A 13,677-nucleotide genomic window follows, 5' to 3' on the forward strand; every position below is an offset into this window, starting at 1 on the left:
ATTTCACATTCTTTTAAAATGCAGATAGAGATTCGCTAAGATAGACTATATTCTGACCCATAAAACAAGCCCTAATGAATTTAAATAGATTGAAATCATATCAAGTAGGTTCTCTTAGCACAGTGGAATTAAATTAGAAATATTAAAATAAAGCAAGCAGGAAAACCCAAAATATCCTGGCAATTAAATGACTCACTTCTAGTGAACTGGGTCAGAGAAAAAAATCACAAGAGAAATTAAGAAATGTACAGAGCTAAAGCAGGACATAGAGAAAAACTAATAGTATTAAATACCTATATTAGAAATAGAAGTCTCTAATGATCAAAGTAAGCTTCCACCATGAACAGAATAAATTAAACCCAGAACAAGCTAAAAGAAGGAAAGAATAAAGGTAAGTACTAGTATCAATAAAATAGAAAACAGAAAAACAATAACTAAAACTCTTGAAACTAAAAGCTAATGTTTGAAAAGATGAATGTAACAGATCACCCTCCAGCTGGACTCATTAGCAAAAAAGAAAGCACAAATGAATAATATTAGGGATAAAAGAAAGGGAATCACTGCAGAACTTTCAACCATAAAAAGATAATAAGGATCCTCGGTTTGTTCTCTGTTGATGGAGAGAAGGTGGGAGATGGCTAGATGGGTGATGGGTACTAAGGAGGGCACTTGTGATGAGCATTGAGTGTTGTATGTAAGTGATGAATTATCGAGTTCTACTCCTGAAACTGATATTGCACTGTATGTTAACTAAAATTTTAAGCTAAAAAAATTATAAGGAAATTTTATGGGAACTTCACGCCAATGAATTTGCCAACCTACATGAAATGGATAAATTCCTTGAAAGACACAAATGACCAAAACTGACACAAGAATAAATAGCAAATGTGAGCATTGCTATCTCAATTTAAAAATCAACTTTATAATTAAAAGCAATTTCCCATTTAGCTTTTTTCCTTGGTACACCACTCAAGATTCTGGTGTTGCCATGGGCTGCCACCCCACCTGGTGTTACCAGTATTGTAAGAACAAGCCATTTCCAAAGTCTGGCATCTGCACAGGTGTCTCTAATGCCAAGATCTGCATCTTTGACCTGGGGTGGAAGAAGGCAAAAGTGGATGAGTTCCCATTATGTGGCCACATGGTGTCAGATGAATATCAGCAGCACTCCTCTAAAGCCCTGGAGGCTGCCAGTATTTGTTCCAAAAGTACATGGTGAAAGCTGTACAAAGATGGTTTTCACATCCCAGTGTGGCTCTAACCTTCCACGTCGTCCGTATCAACAAGATGTGCTGTGATGGAGCTGACAGGCTGCAGACAGGTGTGTGGGGTCCCTCTGGAAAGTCTCAGTGCACAGTGAACATTGGCCAAGTCATTATGGCATCTGTACCCAGCTGTAGAACAAGGAGTGTGTGATTGAGGCCCTATGCGGCGCCAAGTTCAAGTTCTCTGGCTGCCAGAAGATCCACATTTCCAAGGAGACTGTACTAAGTTTAATGTGGATGTGTTTGAAGACAGGGAGGCTGAAAAGCAGCTCATTCCAGATGGCTTGTGGGGGTCAAATACATCCTTAATCATGGCCTCTTGGACAAATGGGCTCTGCACTCATGAGAGCCTCAGCACTGCCCCTCCTCAATCATGCCCACCAATAAATCCTACTTTCTGTCAAAAAAATCCCAACAATTTCACAAATAAAGTCCAGGTAATTTCACAGTTGAATCCTATCATACAGTTAAGGAAGGCATTATATCAATCCTATACAAACTTTTCAGAAAAACAGAAATCGGGGAAATACTTCCTAATTCATTTTATGAAAACAGTTTTATCCTGATTCCAAAGCCAAAGATCTCACAAAGGATGAGAACTACAGACTAATATCCCTCAGGAACATAACTGCAAAAATGTTTGATAAACTATTAGATTGGAAAATCAAATCCAGAAAAGAAAAATATATATTTATATTTATATATAAAGGATTATACATCATGAATTATCCTCAAAATGCAAAGCTTGTTCATCATTTAAACATTGAACGATGTAAATTTACTATGTTAATAACAAAATGGCAAAATATAATTATTTCAATAGATACAGAAAAAACACCTGACCAAATTTAACAGTAGAAACATGCGGCAAACTAGAAATAGTTGTGAACCTCCTCAACATGACTAAGGACATGTACTGAACACCTTCAGCATTACTATTTGACATTGCACTAGAGATCATGGCAAGTGCAATAAAATAAGAAAAAGTAATAAAAGGCATAGAGATGTGAAAGGAAGTACTACATATTTCCTTATTTGCAGGTGACAGGAATCTACAAAAAAGCTATGAGAACTTAGCGAATTCTCATTAATAAGTGAATTTAGCAAGGTTGCAAAATACAAAGCCAATATATAAAAAGCAGTTAAAAGTTTAGATATAGCATCAATTACAAAATGAAATAATAAAACAACACTCCATTTACAATAGCATCGAATGTATATAGGAATAAATTTAATGAAAGTCACATAAGGCCTTTGTACTAAAAACTAGAATACTTTGCATGGGAAAGGTAAAGAAGGCCTTAATGGAGAGATGTACCATGTTTATGGATTGGAAGACTTGACACTGTTAAGATGGCAGTTCCCCCTAAGCTGATCAGTAGATTCAATGTAATTCCAATCAAAGTCTTAACTGGCTGCTTTTGAAAGAGATTTACAGGCTAATTCTAAATTTAAATGGAAAGGAAAAAGACACAGGACAGCCAACATAATTTCAGAAGAGAATAAAAAGGTGAACGTAAACATTACTTGATTTCAAGTCTTACTACAAAGGTACAGTGATCAAGACAGTGTGTTCATGTATAGGGCAGAACATATAAATAAATGGGACAGAATAGAAAATCCAAAAATAAACTCACAGTTTTATGGTCAAAAAATTTTTTTTTTCGAAAGTGCCGGATTCAATGAGGAAAAGATAATTATTTTTCAAAAAATGGTTCTGGAACAACTGCATCTCTGGGGAAAAAATTTTTTTTGAACACTGAATCAAACCACACACTCAAATTAACTCAGAATGTATCATCACCTAAATATAAGAGCTAAAATTATAAAACTTCAAAAACAAGACATAGGAAGAAATCTTTGTGGTATTATGTTAGGCAAAGATTTTTTACACAGGTATAAAAAGCCCAAACTGTAACATGCACAAAAATTGTAAAATGGCCTTCGTTAAAATGAAATCACTTTCTCTTTGAAAGATATAACAGAGGGGGAAAAGAGCAAGCCACAGTCATATTCAGGAAAATAATTGTGAAACATGTTTCACAAGGGTTTGAACAGAAAACCTCAAGAATTCTTACAATTCAATAATAAGGCTAAATAACCCAATAGGAAATAGATCAAAGATTTGAATAGATACATTATAAAATATATATCAATGGCTAGTAAGCACAAGAAAATATGCTCAATGTCATTAGTCATCAGAGAAATGTAACTTAAAATGATAATGAGATACTACCATATACCCACTAGAGTAATACAAGTTAAGAAAGCCTGACAATGCCAAATGTTGGTGAGGGTGTGGAGTCAGTAGACCCTCACACATTTGCTGGTGGGAATGCAAATCTGGTTCATATGCTTTGGAAAACAATATGGCAGCATTTTACAAATAAAAACATAAATATTCTGTCACACCCAGCAGTTCCACTTGTAGGCACTGCTAAAGAGAAATAAAAACGTATGTTCACACAAAGACAGGCATATAAATAAGTTCATAGCGATATTATTCATCATTGCAAACCACTGGAAGAAACCCAAATATTCAACTGATGAGTGGATAAACACACTGTTGTGTATCCATACTGTGGAACAACAGAAAATTAGTACACAAAATATGAATGGCTCTCGAAAATGTGTTCTAAGTGAGAAAAATGAAACACAACCGACTACATAATGGATGATTTCATAAATATTAAATTCCAAAAAAGGCAAAGCCATGGTGATTACAAGGGGCTGGCTGGGTGCGAGCAGAGGAGGGTAACTGACAAGGGATAAGAGGAAAATGTTTAGGTGGAAGGAAATGCTATATACGTGCTTTTGCTGGTGGTTACACAACTGTGGAGAATTACCAAAATTTCATCAAAATACACGTTTAAATGTGGCGAACTCTGCCTCAACTTAAAAAGGAAAAGAAAAGAAAACTCAGAGACCTCATTTGGTGAAACAAACGAACAAGCAAAAACTTCTCCCTTTGTTGACTGCAGTTTCAACCAAGAGTTCCATAGTGAAAATGATGTGAATGTAGAGTCTTGAATTTGAGCATGTTCTGTTCACTGGAAGAACAGGTTCAAGCCCTAAGTCTTCTTTCCACCTCCTGCAGTTTTTAGTAATAGCCATCTCCAGGCAAAAGGGAAAGATAAAAGAAGAAAAGCTCATCTTTGCTTAGATGCTTACATTTGTGACTTTGCCCCATTTGCACAAATACGGTCTAGTTCCATAACGCTGCCATGAGAGGGTACAATTCCAGTAGGAAAAAGAGTCCCTCCACTAAGCCACTTCTTTTCACAGGAAAGTAATTGTTGTTGTAAACAATTTGGGAAGTAAAACTAAAGTACCAAATGATACTTGTTTGCCATATGCAAAAGACCCAGGAATTGAACCAGCTGTCTGTGAGGGGAAGTGAAGTTTTACATGTGTGATAAGAAAACCAGCACGTTATTCTTTTCTAGCATATGGAGCATGTCTTTGCCGGTGGCTCAGCACCTCTCTTTAAGTACCAAAAAAGCCACTGGTCTGGATGAGAAGCACCGCCAGTTATCTAGATAATACCCCTTCTCCTCCTCTTGCTTCCTACAGAAAACTTTGTTCAGAGTATGGAAGTTCCCAGTTTAAAATTTTTCTTAATGCTTATTTATTTTTGAGAGAGAGAGAGACAGAGACAAAGCATGAGTGGGGGGAGGGGCAGAGAGAGAGGGAGACACAGAATCCAAAGCAGCTCCAGGCTCCAACCTGTCATGTCAGCACAGAGCCCGAGGTGGGGCTCGAGCTCACAGACCATGAGATCATGACCTGAGCTGAAGTCAGGCGCTTAACTGACTGAGCCACCTAGGAGCCCCAGGAAGGCCCCAGTTTATTTTTTTTTTTTAATTTTTTTTTCAACGTTTTTTATTTATTTTTGGGACAGAGAGAGACAGAGCATGAACGGGGGAGGGGCAGAGAGAGAGAGGGAGACACAGAATCGGAAACAGGCTCCAGGCTCCGAGCCATCAGCCCAGAGCCTGACGCGGGCTCGAACTCACGGAACGCGAGATCGTGACCTGGCTGAAGTCGGACGCTTAACCGACTGAGCCACCCAGGCACCCCAGGAAGGCCCCAGTTTAAATGCTCACCTCTCCAGATTCTTTTGCCATCTTGGACAATGAGATATAAGTGAGCCTACTTACGTTTCATTGGCACGTATAGGAAAACTTGTTTTCCTGATAAAAGGGTGATCAAGTCAGACGACACATGCCCTTTTTGTTTACCCTTCAGAAAGAGGCTATCCTGCAGAGGGATGAGGATAAAAGCCATACCCTGAGAGTGGCCGGGAGCTGATTGAGAAAAAAGATATGGCCACCAGGCACAGTAACACACAGCACGCTTAACTGGCTTGTGCTTGGACAGGGTTGCACAAGATGGAAAGTCTCCACAACATGGGGCTGTCCGGAAGCCCACAGTGAGGAGGGATCACTACCAAGAAGGGGAGGAGGGCAAGGAGACTCCCAGAGGAGATGCGGACTGGAGAAGGGTCTCATGCGCCCAAGTGATGTTCCCTCAGCAGCACAGTGGAGAGTCTGTGGGTCAGAGAGCCCCAAAGGGCCATGGCAGCTTTATATAACAGAGTGATAAAGCCAGAGCTAGATGGTACTGGGTCCTGAGTGGTGTTCTTAGGCAGCGCCATCAGCCTTGGCCTATGTGTTTCTGCATTTCTAGTTACTTGGATAAAAGAAAACTCCTTGGTTAAACCATATATTCAGGTTTCTGTAGAGTATATAAGACTCTATTTTAGAAATCTTGTTAAGCTCTTTGCATGTACTATTCCATTTGCTCCTTATAGCAATTCAATGCAATAACTACCATTTTTATACCTTCAGAAGGGACTGAGGTCCAGAGACCTAAAGGAACTTGTCCATAGTTACACAGCTGAGCCAGTCTTTGGAACCAGTGTCTAGTTTACGGAAAATATATGGACGAAGGAATGTTCATAACAATATGCGGAAGCACATGAAGCCAGACGGTGGGACGTGATCCAGCTCTTCTGATCCAGTTTCTTCAAAAAGCCAATAGACCAGTGAAAAAGAGGGGGAGAACTTTCTGGATTTAGAGACTTGAGGTGACTTCTTGCATTGGCCAAGCTGGACAAAACTGATATCAGCCCATCTCTACCACTGACCATAACAAAAACTCTGGGCAGAATATAAAAGCAGCTGCCTGAAGATCCTGAAAACTTAACAACAGGTGGACTGGAGACAAAAGTCAAAATCTGAGTAATGACGCATGACACGGACAGCTTCAGCTGTGTGCAACTGTGTGTCAGCGTGGAAGGCTAAACTTCGAGAGCTCCGTCTTTCTGGACAGAGGACGAGGAAAGACAGAATGGGGCCTGAGATTGTAGGACAAGTCCCAGATTGCAGAGATCTGGAGAAGGACACCGTCCAACTCTGCGTATGAACTGACGTAAGTTCCAGGGCCCCCTGTGAGCCATGTATGTGTAACAGAGAAATGGAAATATTCACATAAATACTAGATGTGAAGGTTTATGGCAGCTTTACTTATAATCCCCCCAGACATCGGCAACAACCCACTGTCCTTTAGCTGGTTAATGGATAAGCAAGTTGTGGTGTACCTAAGCAATGGAATACTACTCAGGGTTATATGATATGCTGGCAAGGACAAAATTCTAGGGATGGAGAAGAAATCGGTGGCTGTTGAAGAGAACGTCACTATGGTGGGACAGCAAAAGGGAATTTTTTGGTAGTGGTGGAACTATCTGTATCTTATGGTGGCAGTTACACAAATTTATGCATTTGTCTAAACTCATAAAATAGTACCCTGAAAAAGGTGAATTATACCATAATTTATTTTTATTTATTTTTTTTGCTGTAAATTCCATAAATTAAATAATTTTTAAAAAGACATTCAAGTACGCGGTGTCTGGGTGATTTAGTCGGTTAAGGTCTGACTTCGGCTCAAGGTCATGATCTCGCCATTCCCGAGTTCGAGCCCCACATCAGGCTCTGAGCTAACAGCTCAGAGCCTGGAGCCTGTTTCAGATTCTGTGTCTCTCTTTCTCTCTCTCTGCCCCTCCCCCACTCACCTCTGTTTCTCTCTGTCTCTCAAAAATAAACATAAAAAAGAAAAGACATTCAAGTGCCATAACAATCAAATGTAACACATAGTCTCTCTTTTGATAGTGGTTTGAACAAACTAACTGGAAAAAAAAAGTTTCTGGGGAAACATACATATGGAATCCATTTAAATGATACCAAGGAATTGTTGCTTTTATGAGGGGTCATATGGATATTGTGATTGAGTGAACAATGTTCTTATGTTTAAGAGATGCTTAACATAGCATGGCATATAGCCATCCATCGAACCATTCCATGTTGGTTATGTCTAAAATTTTTCAAAAATGTTAGTAAATAAAATAAGAAAACTACTTTGTCTCAAAAAAAGTAAAGACAAATTCTCTTTAAAGTAGTGGGGCTAAGATTTTTACTTAGTTTTAATTACGCTGAAATCTGTAGTCTTTACCACTATGTTCTAGAGCATTCCTATGTATCTTGACCTATTTGTTGCAACTTTCATATTTCCATAAAAGAAATATAAAGCATGTAAATAATCTAAGAGTGACTACGGACATTATTCAGGTAATCTGAAAAAACATGGCCTCATGAACTGCTTTGATATGCTGTCTTCTCTATCGAGAAGGTATTCCCCCCACCCCGACTCTGTCCCCAGAAGAATGCCATTAAAATGTCACTGGAATTTTTCTAAATGATGAAAAGTTAGAGGGAATTTAAAACACTCACTTCTTAAAAAGACCTCAGAAATTTCACCATATTTCCCCTATGATGTATCTGAGTTAAAAATAATCATTTCAAAAACATTTCAGTGAGGTCAGATAGATGGCAGGTACTTTGAAAATTATGAGAGGGCATTAAGTTAATTCATCTGAGGCTGGCATGGGCAGGATGTGGAGGGCTCTTCTTGTGGTATCCTCACTACCATGCATCTGGCAGACGCTTGTAGAGCTCTCGAGTCATTGCGTCACCAAGAGAAATAAGATACTGTACACATTTCAAGGGGAACGCAGAAGCTTCCCACCATAGGACTACAGAGAAGCCATCTGGGCCCACAGCAGAATAGCCATCTGTTTTCACCTTGTTTGTTGCTTAGCCATTAAGGTAAAATGTGGCCCAGGAAACAATACAAGCACAAAATAACAATCTCATGATAGCCTTCTCCTTGGTGAGAGGGCCATTTCCCCTTATATGTGTATATATTCTATATGTATGCTTTTCATATAGATATGCACGCACCCTCTCACTTATATGTCAGTCTAGATCAATTAAAAATAAATGTTTATTGAGCATTCACTATGGACCAAGCACCGTTCCGGTGTGTTAACTTCCGGTGTGTTAACTTATTTCACTCTCACAAAACCACATGACATGGTACTCTCTTCATATGCCTCTCTATTCATATCAACAGATGAGGCAGTTTGTTCTCGACTAGGTACATCGGGCTCTAAAAGTCATTCAGAATTGCATAGGGAACTTTAAACTTGCATTACGGGACATTGCCCTAGAGAACCGATGCACTACATAAAAAATACATTTAACGTATATTTAACGTACATGAAGCAAAATACTACCTGTTCTATAAATCATTTTCAACTCTTGAATACGTCCATGTGCCAAGTCCTGGTATGGTGAACACTTGTTGTTTTGCCCCCATATCAGCCTTCACCGTTATGTGGTCCTGGGGAAAATGATCCCAGCTTGGGCTAATGGTTGATGGGACATCTCATCCAGGTTGGGCCAACCACAGACACGTGATTCAGTCGGTATTCTTCAGGACTTCTGTAAACAGAAGTGGTAAAGAGAGGAGTCACTCCTTGTTGGTGGAAGAATGTGAGAATCAGGAGCCAGAGACAGCCATGTTTTCTGCCACACGGTGGAATTTAATCTTCTTCGGGGACAGGAAATGAAAGTCAAAACCCACTAGTGGGAGAGAGATACAGAAGCCTAGCTGTATCAGGTCTTTTTTTCCTATTGTTCTTGAAGCCCAGATATGTGTCTACCATGTCCATGACTTACTTGTTCATCCCTTTCTTTTTTTTAATTTTTAATTTTAGAGGGAAAGAGAGAGAGCTTGAGTGGGGCAGAAGGGCGGTGGCAGAGAGAGAGAGAGAGAGAGAGAGAGAGAGAGAGAGAGCATGAATCTCAAGCAGGCCCTAAGCTCAGCACAGAGCCTGATGCAGGGCTGGATCCCATTACCCTGGAACCATGACCTGAACCCAAATCAAGAGTCCGATGCTCAACCGACTGAGCCACCCAGGCACCCCTGTTCATGCCTCTCTTTAATCAATGATCTCTATTAGCAAATTCCCCTTTTTTGTCAAATTATATTATTTTTGTCACTGGGAATATATAGTAAGTTGCATTATTGTTAAGATCTTCTCTTTTGCCCTTGAACAAACTAATTATCAATGCATATTCTTTGCCATGTGACTTGCCTTCTTCCTGGTAGGGGGTATGTATCTCAGCCCCATTGACTCTGGGTTTGGCCCTGTGACCCACTTGGTCCAGATGTAGTGTGAGAAGTGACAAGGTGGCAGTTTGAGCAGAATTTCTAAAAGGTGGTACATACTTGCACCACTAATCTTTGAGTTTGTGGCCTCCACCATGTGAACAACATGCATCAACAGAAGCCACTTTGCTTGCCTGACTCTCAGCATAAGCAGAGATGGAGAGCTGACCCATCATCCACCTGCTGCCTTCAACATAGCCTCAGACCCACAGAGCTGCAGTCAGCCAGCTCCTGACATGTCACCTGAGTGACAAACCTTTTTTTATAAATTTCTCGGATTTTGAAGTTGTTACACAACATTACCTCATCAAGAACTGACTGACATGGGACTCTAACTGTCTTGATCAATTTGTCCTGTGCAAACGCGCTATTATATGCCTTAAGTATTTCGGGATACAACTATTATTCTTGTTTGCTTTGCAGTTGAGGAAACTGAGTCTTAGAGTGTATAAGCAACTTTCCCAAGGCTACCAAAAGAGGTGGGAATCAAAGATAGCTGACTCTAGAGCCCAGGCACTTAAAGATTTTTTAATTGGCTTTACATCACGCTTTTACAATCTGCATACATAACATATTTAGTTGCTATGTTGGGGAAATATAACCTGACTGGGAATATATCTAAATTGGTGTATTTCATTACGAGATTCTAATATGTGACTATATTACATTAATATGCAATATGTATATATATATATATATATATATGCATCCTACAAGATTATACTATTCTGTATAAATGTAAGTAGCTTTAATAAATTCTAAGGAGTAAGATATTAAAAATATAGAGAAGATAAAGTAGGCCATTTTTATTTGCAATATTAACATTCTTGCTCTTGCTTTCAAATGGACACAGCATGAGCGTTTTTTTTTTTTTTGAGGTAGAAAACTCTCCAAGTATATTTAAAATGTTATACACTTAACAAAATTAGATTTGCATGCATTTTTCCCCAAAATTATGTAAAAAAATTATGTTATTTCCATAACAGACTAAATATCTGCAATAAATCAAATCAACAGGGGAGGTTTTATGGAAATTAGCGAGTGCCTTTAAAAAATAATTGATGATTCAGTAGCACTCCTAACTATTATTTTTGAAAGAGTTTTAGACGTTTTAACAAGCAGTTTCAGGGGTAATTGTTACTGTTGTTATTTTTAGAAACATGGCAGAGTGTAAGTACCAATTTGTTCTGCTATCTACATATTTGCCTAATTTCTACAAGTGATGAAATGCATCTGTCCTCCCAGGAGCTGTCCTTTGGCAGCATGTTGGGATTTAGTTCAGGAGGGAGAAAAGGGAAAAACTGGTGCGGACAGAGGCTCGTTCTTTCCATACCCATGCATCTCTGTGCTTCAGAATGAATGCACACTACGTCAAGCAGCTTTCTATTGTGGTGAACAAAGGACGGAGTTCTGAAACCATATTTAAGAACCTCTTCTCTTGGGGTGTCTGGGTGGCTCAGTCAGCTAAACATCCGACTTCAGCTCAGGTCATGATCTCACAGTTCGTGGGTTCCAGCCCCGCATTGGGCTCTGTGCTGACAGCTCAGAGCCTGGAGCCTGCTTCAGATTCTGTGTCTCCCTCTCTCTCTGCCCCTCTTCCTCTCTCTTTCTCTCTTTCAACAAATGAACATTTTAAAAATTACCAAAAAAAAAAAAATGGATGTCTTTTGGTTCCTATTGGTTGGGTTGATAACTTTTGACTGGCCTTTCAAGTTCTTTGATCCATCGGGGATAAAGTCTTCACTACATGTAAGGGGAAGGTTAGGACATGGTAATGAAATACAACAAACAAGTGAAGGTCTTGAGGCAAGAATCAGAAGGACTTGACACATGGGTCCATCGGCTGGAAGTGTTGGAGTTGGGAGTTCTGATTCTGTGTATCTACGTATCTATCTATCTATCTATCTATCTATCATCTATCTATCATCTCTGTATATCATCTACCTATGTCTCTGTTTATCCCTACCTATCATCTTTCTCTCCCTTTCTCTCTTTTCTGTCTCAGTCTTTGCAGCTGGCAGATGAGATGGACCTGGGGAAAGCAATCATCTCAGAAGGGTCTGCACGGTCACTGTAACTCGCTGTGGTCTGTGATCAAACTTCAGGCGAACATCAGACAACACAAACGAGTGCAGACATGATTGCGTGGTCTCTTTGGGTTATGGAAACAGAATGAGGCTGCTCTGTGATTAAGGACTGGAGGAATCTGGTTGCGATCACAAATGCAAACCGGAGCAGGTGAAAGATATTAGCAAAGCATGCGTGAATTTGAATACGATATAGTTGGGAGATGGAACGTGAGCATTAACACAAAGCCTTCCTTATTCTTCCTGGCGTCTCCATTTGGGTCACTTGAGGGCTGTGCCAATTTTTCTCAATGGAGCTTTTTAAGATCACACCAGATTTCCAGTTCAAACAACAGAATAAGCGCTTGTAATTTTCCATTTTACGATGTCACCTATAGAGTGTATTTGGATTCTTCGTTTGTTGACGTGAGCTCAGTGTCTCTGTTGTCTGATTCGTAAGATTTGCCACCTTAATTATATTTGGAGTCCAGTTTTCATAGAAATAATAAAAATATTTTGAAAAGATTGCCTTGATTATCAGTAATACATCGGAAATATGCCGAACATATATGTTGCAATATATATTGAATGTATACGTCAAGTGGCCCATTTTTCACACATTTAGCCATAAGCTTTTTTTCCCAAAACAAGGGAATTTATGATTGTCTTATTTAAGCCCTGGCATTTTATCTTAAAACAACAACAACAACAACAACAACAGCAACAACAACAAAACAACAACCAAGGTGATTCTGTGTCTTCTCCTTTAGTCTGGAGCCCATTAAATCTCTCTCTAATGTTTTCTAGAAGGCTTTGTTGGAATCCATATCTATCTATCTATCCGTATCTATCTATATCTAATTAAGCTGTGGTCTCACATATCCCTAGTCTTTTACTGATAATACCAGGCTCCAGGAAAAGTGATGATTCATCAAATACACAGTATAACAGCTTAACTGAAGCTGACATAGAAAATATGCAAGGAGACTAGTTAAAGTACAGACAAGCTCATGCCTGTTCTATGAATGGGTGACATTTTAAACAATAGAGCTGTCAGACCCTAGTGTGAATAAAGGGGCTTAATCATAGCAGGAATTAGTGCACACGACAGGTGATTATGTGTTGGAAACACTCCAGGACCATCTGTGATGCTTCACATTATTTGTAATCTCGGTAATTGCAGCCTTGGGGAAAAAAATTATTTGGGATTGGAGAACCCATGGTTGGGGAAAGAAGTAAACAAAACCACATACAACCCATTTATTTTAACAATAGGGGTCTCTACAAATGGGAAAAGTTCAACCCACATTATCAATTTAAGTCCATCCCTCTTCTCACCAATTCAACAACAAAGCAATATAATCATGTTCCCCCCCCCCACCGCCTCCTTCTCAAACTCCAATTATAGTGGCTCCTTGCCAATAAAATAAGCCTGCTATCATCTACTTACTAAACTGAGATGAGAATTTCTTCTAAAATTATTTAGGCTATGCTATCTGAAGCCACTCAAGAAAGCATGGGGCCTGGCTGAAAAGGTGTTCTCCCCTGGTGGATATTCTGCTGTTTAGCTATGATAAAGGTTTGATTGCCTTCTGCTGAGGTTTATGAAAACAGATAATTCTTTTTTTTTTTTTTTAAGAGACCGAGAGAGACCGAGCACAAGTAGGGGAGGGTCAGAGAGAGAAGGAGACACAGAATCCAAAGCAGGCTCCAGGCTCTGAGCTGTCAGCACAGAGCCCAGTGGGGCTCAAACTGACAAACCAAGAGATCATGAC

General features: G+C 39.4%; 1 pseudogene; it reads left to right on the top strand.

Annotated features, from left to right (window-relative positions):
- Positions 1–988: 988 nt before the first annotated feature.
- Positions 989–1,611, top strand: LOC125924263 (60S ribosomal protein L10-like; annotated as a pseudogene).
- The last annotated feature ends 12,066 nt before the right edge of the window (positions 1,612–13,677 follow it).

The sequence above is a fragment of the Panthera uncia genome, chromosome F2, assembly GCF_023721935.1.
Source record: "Panthera uncia isolate 11264 chromosome F2, Puncia_PCG_1.0, whole genome shotgun sequence".
NCBI lineage: Eukaryota > Metazoa > Chordata > Mammalia > Carnivora > Felidae > Panthera > Panthera uncia.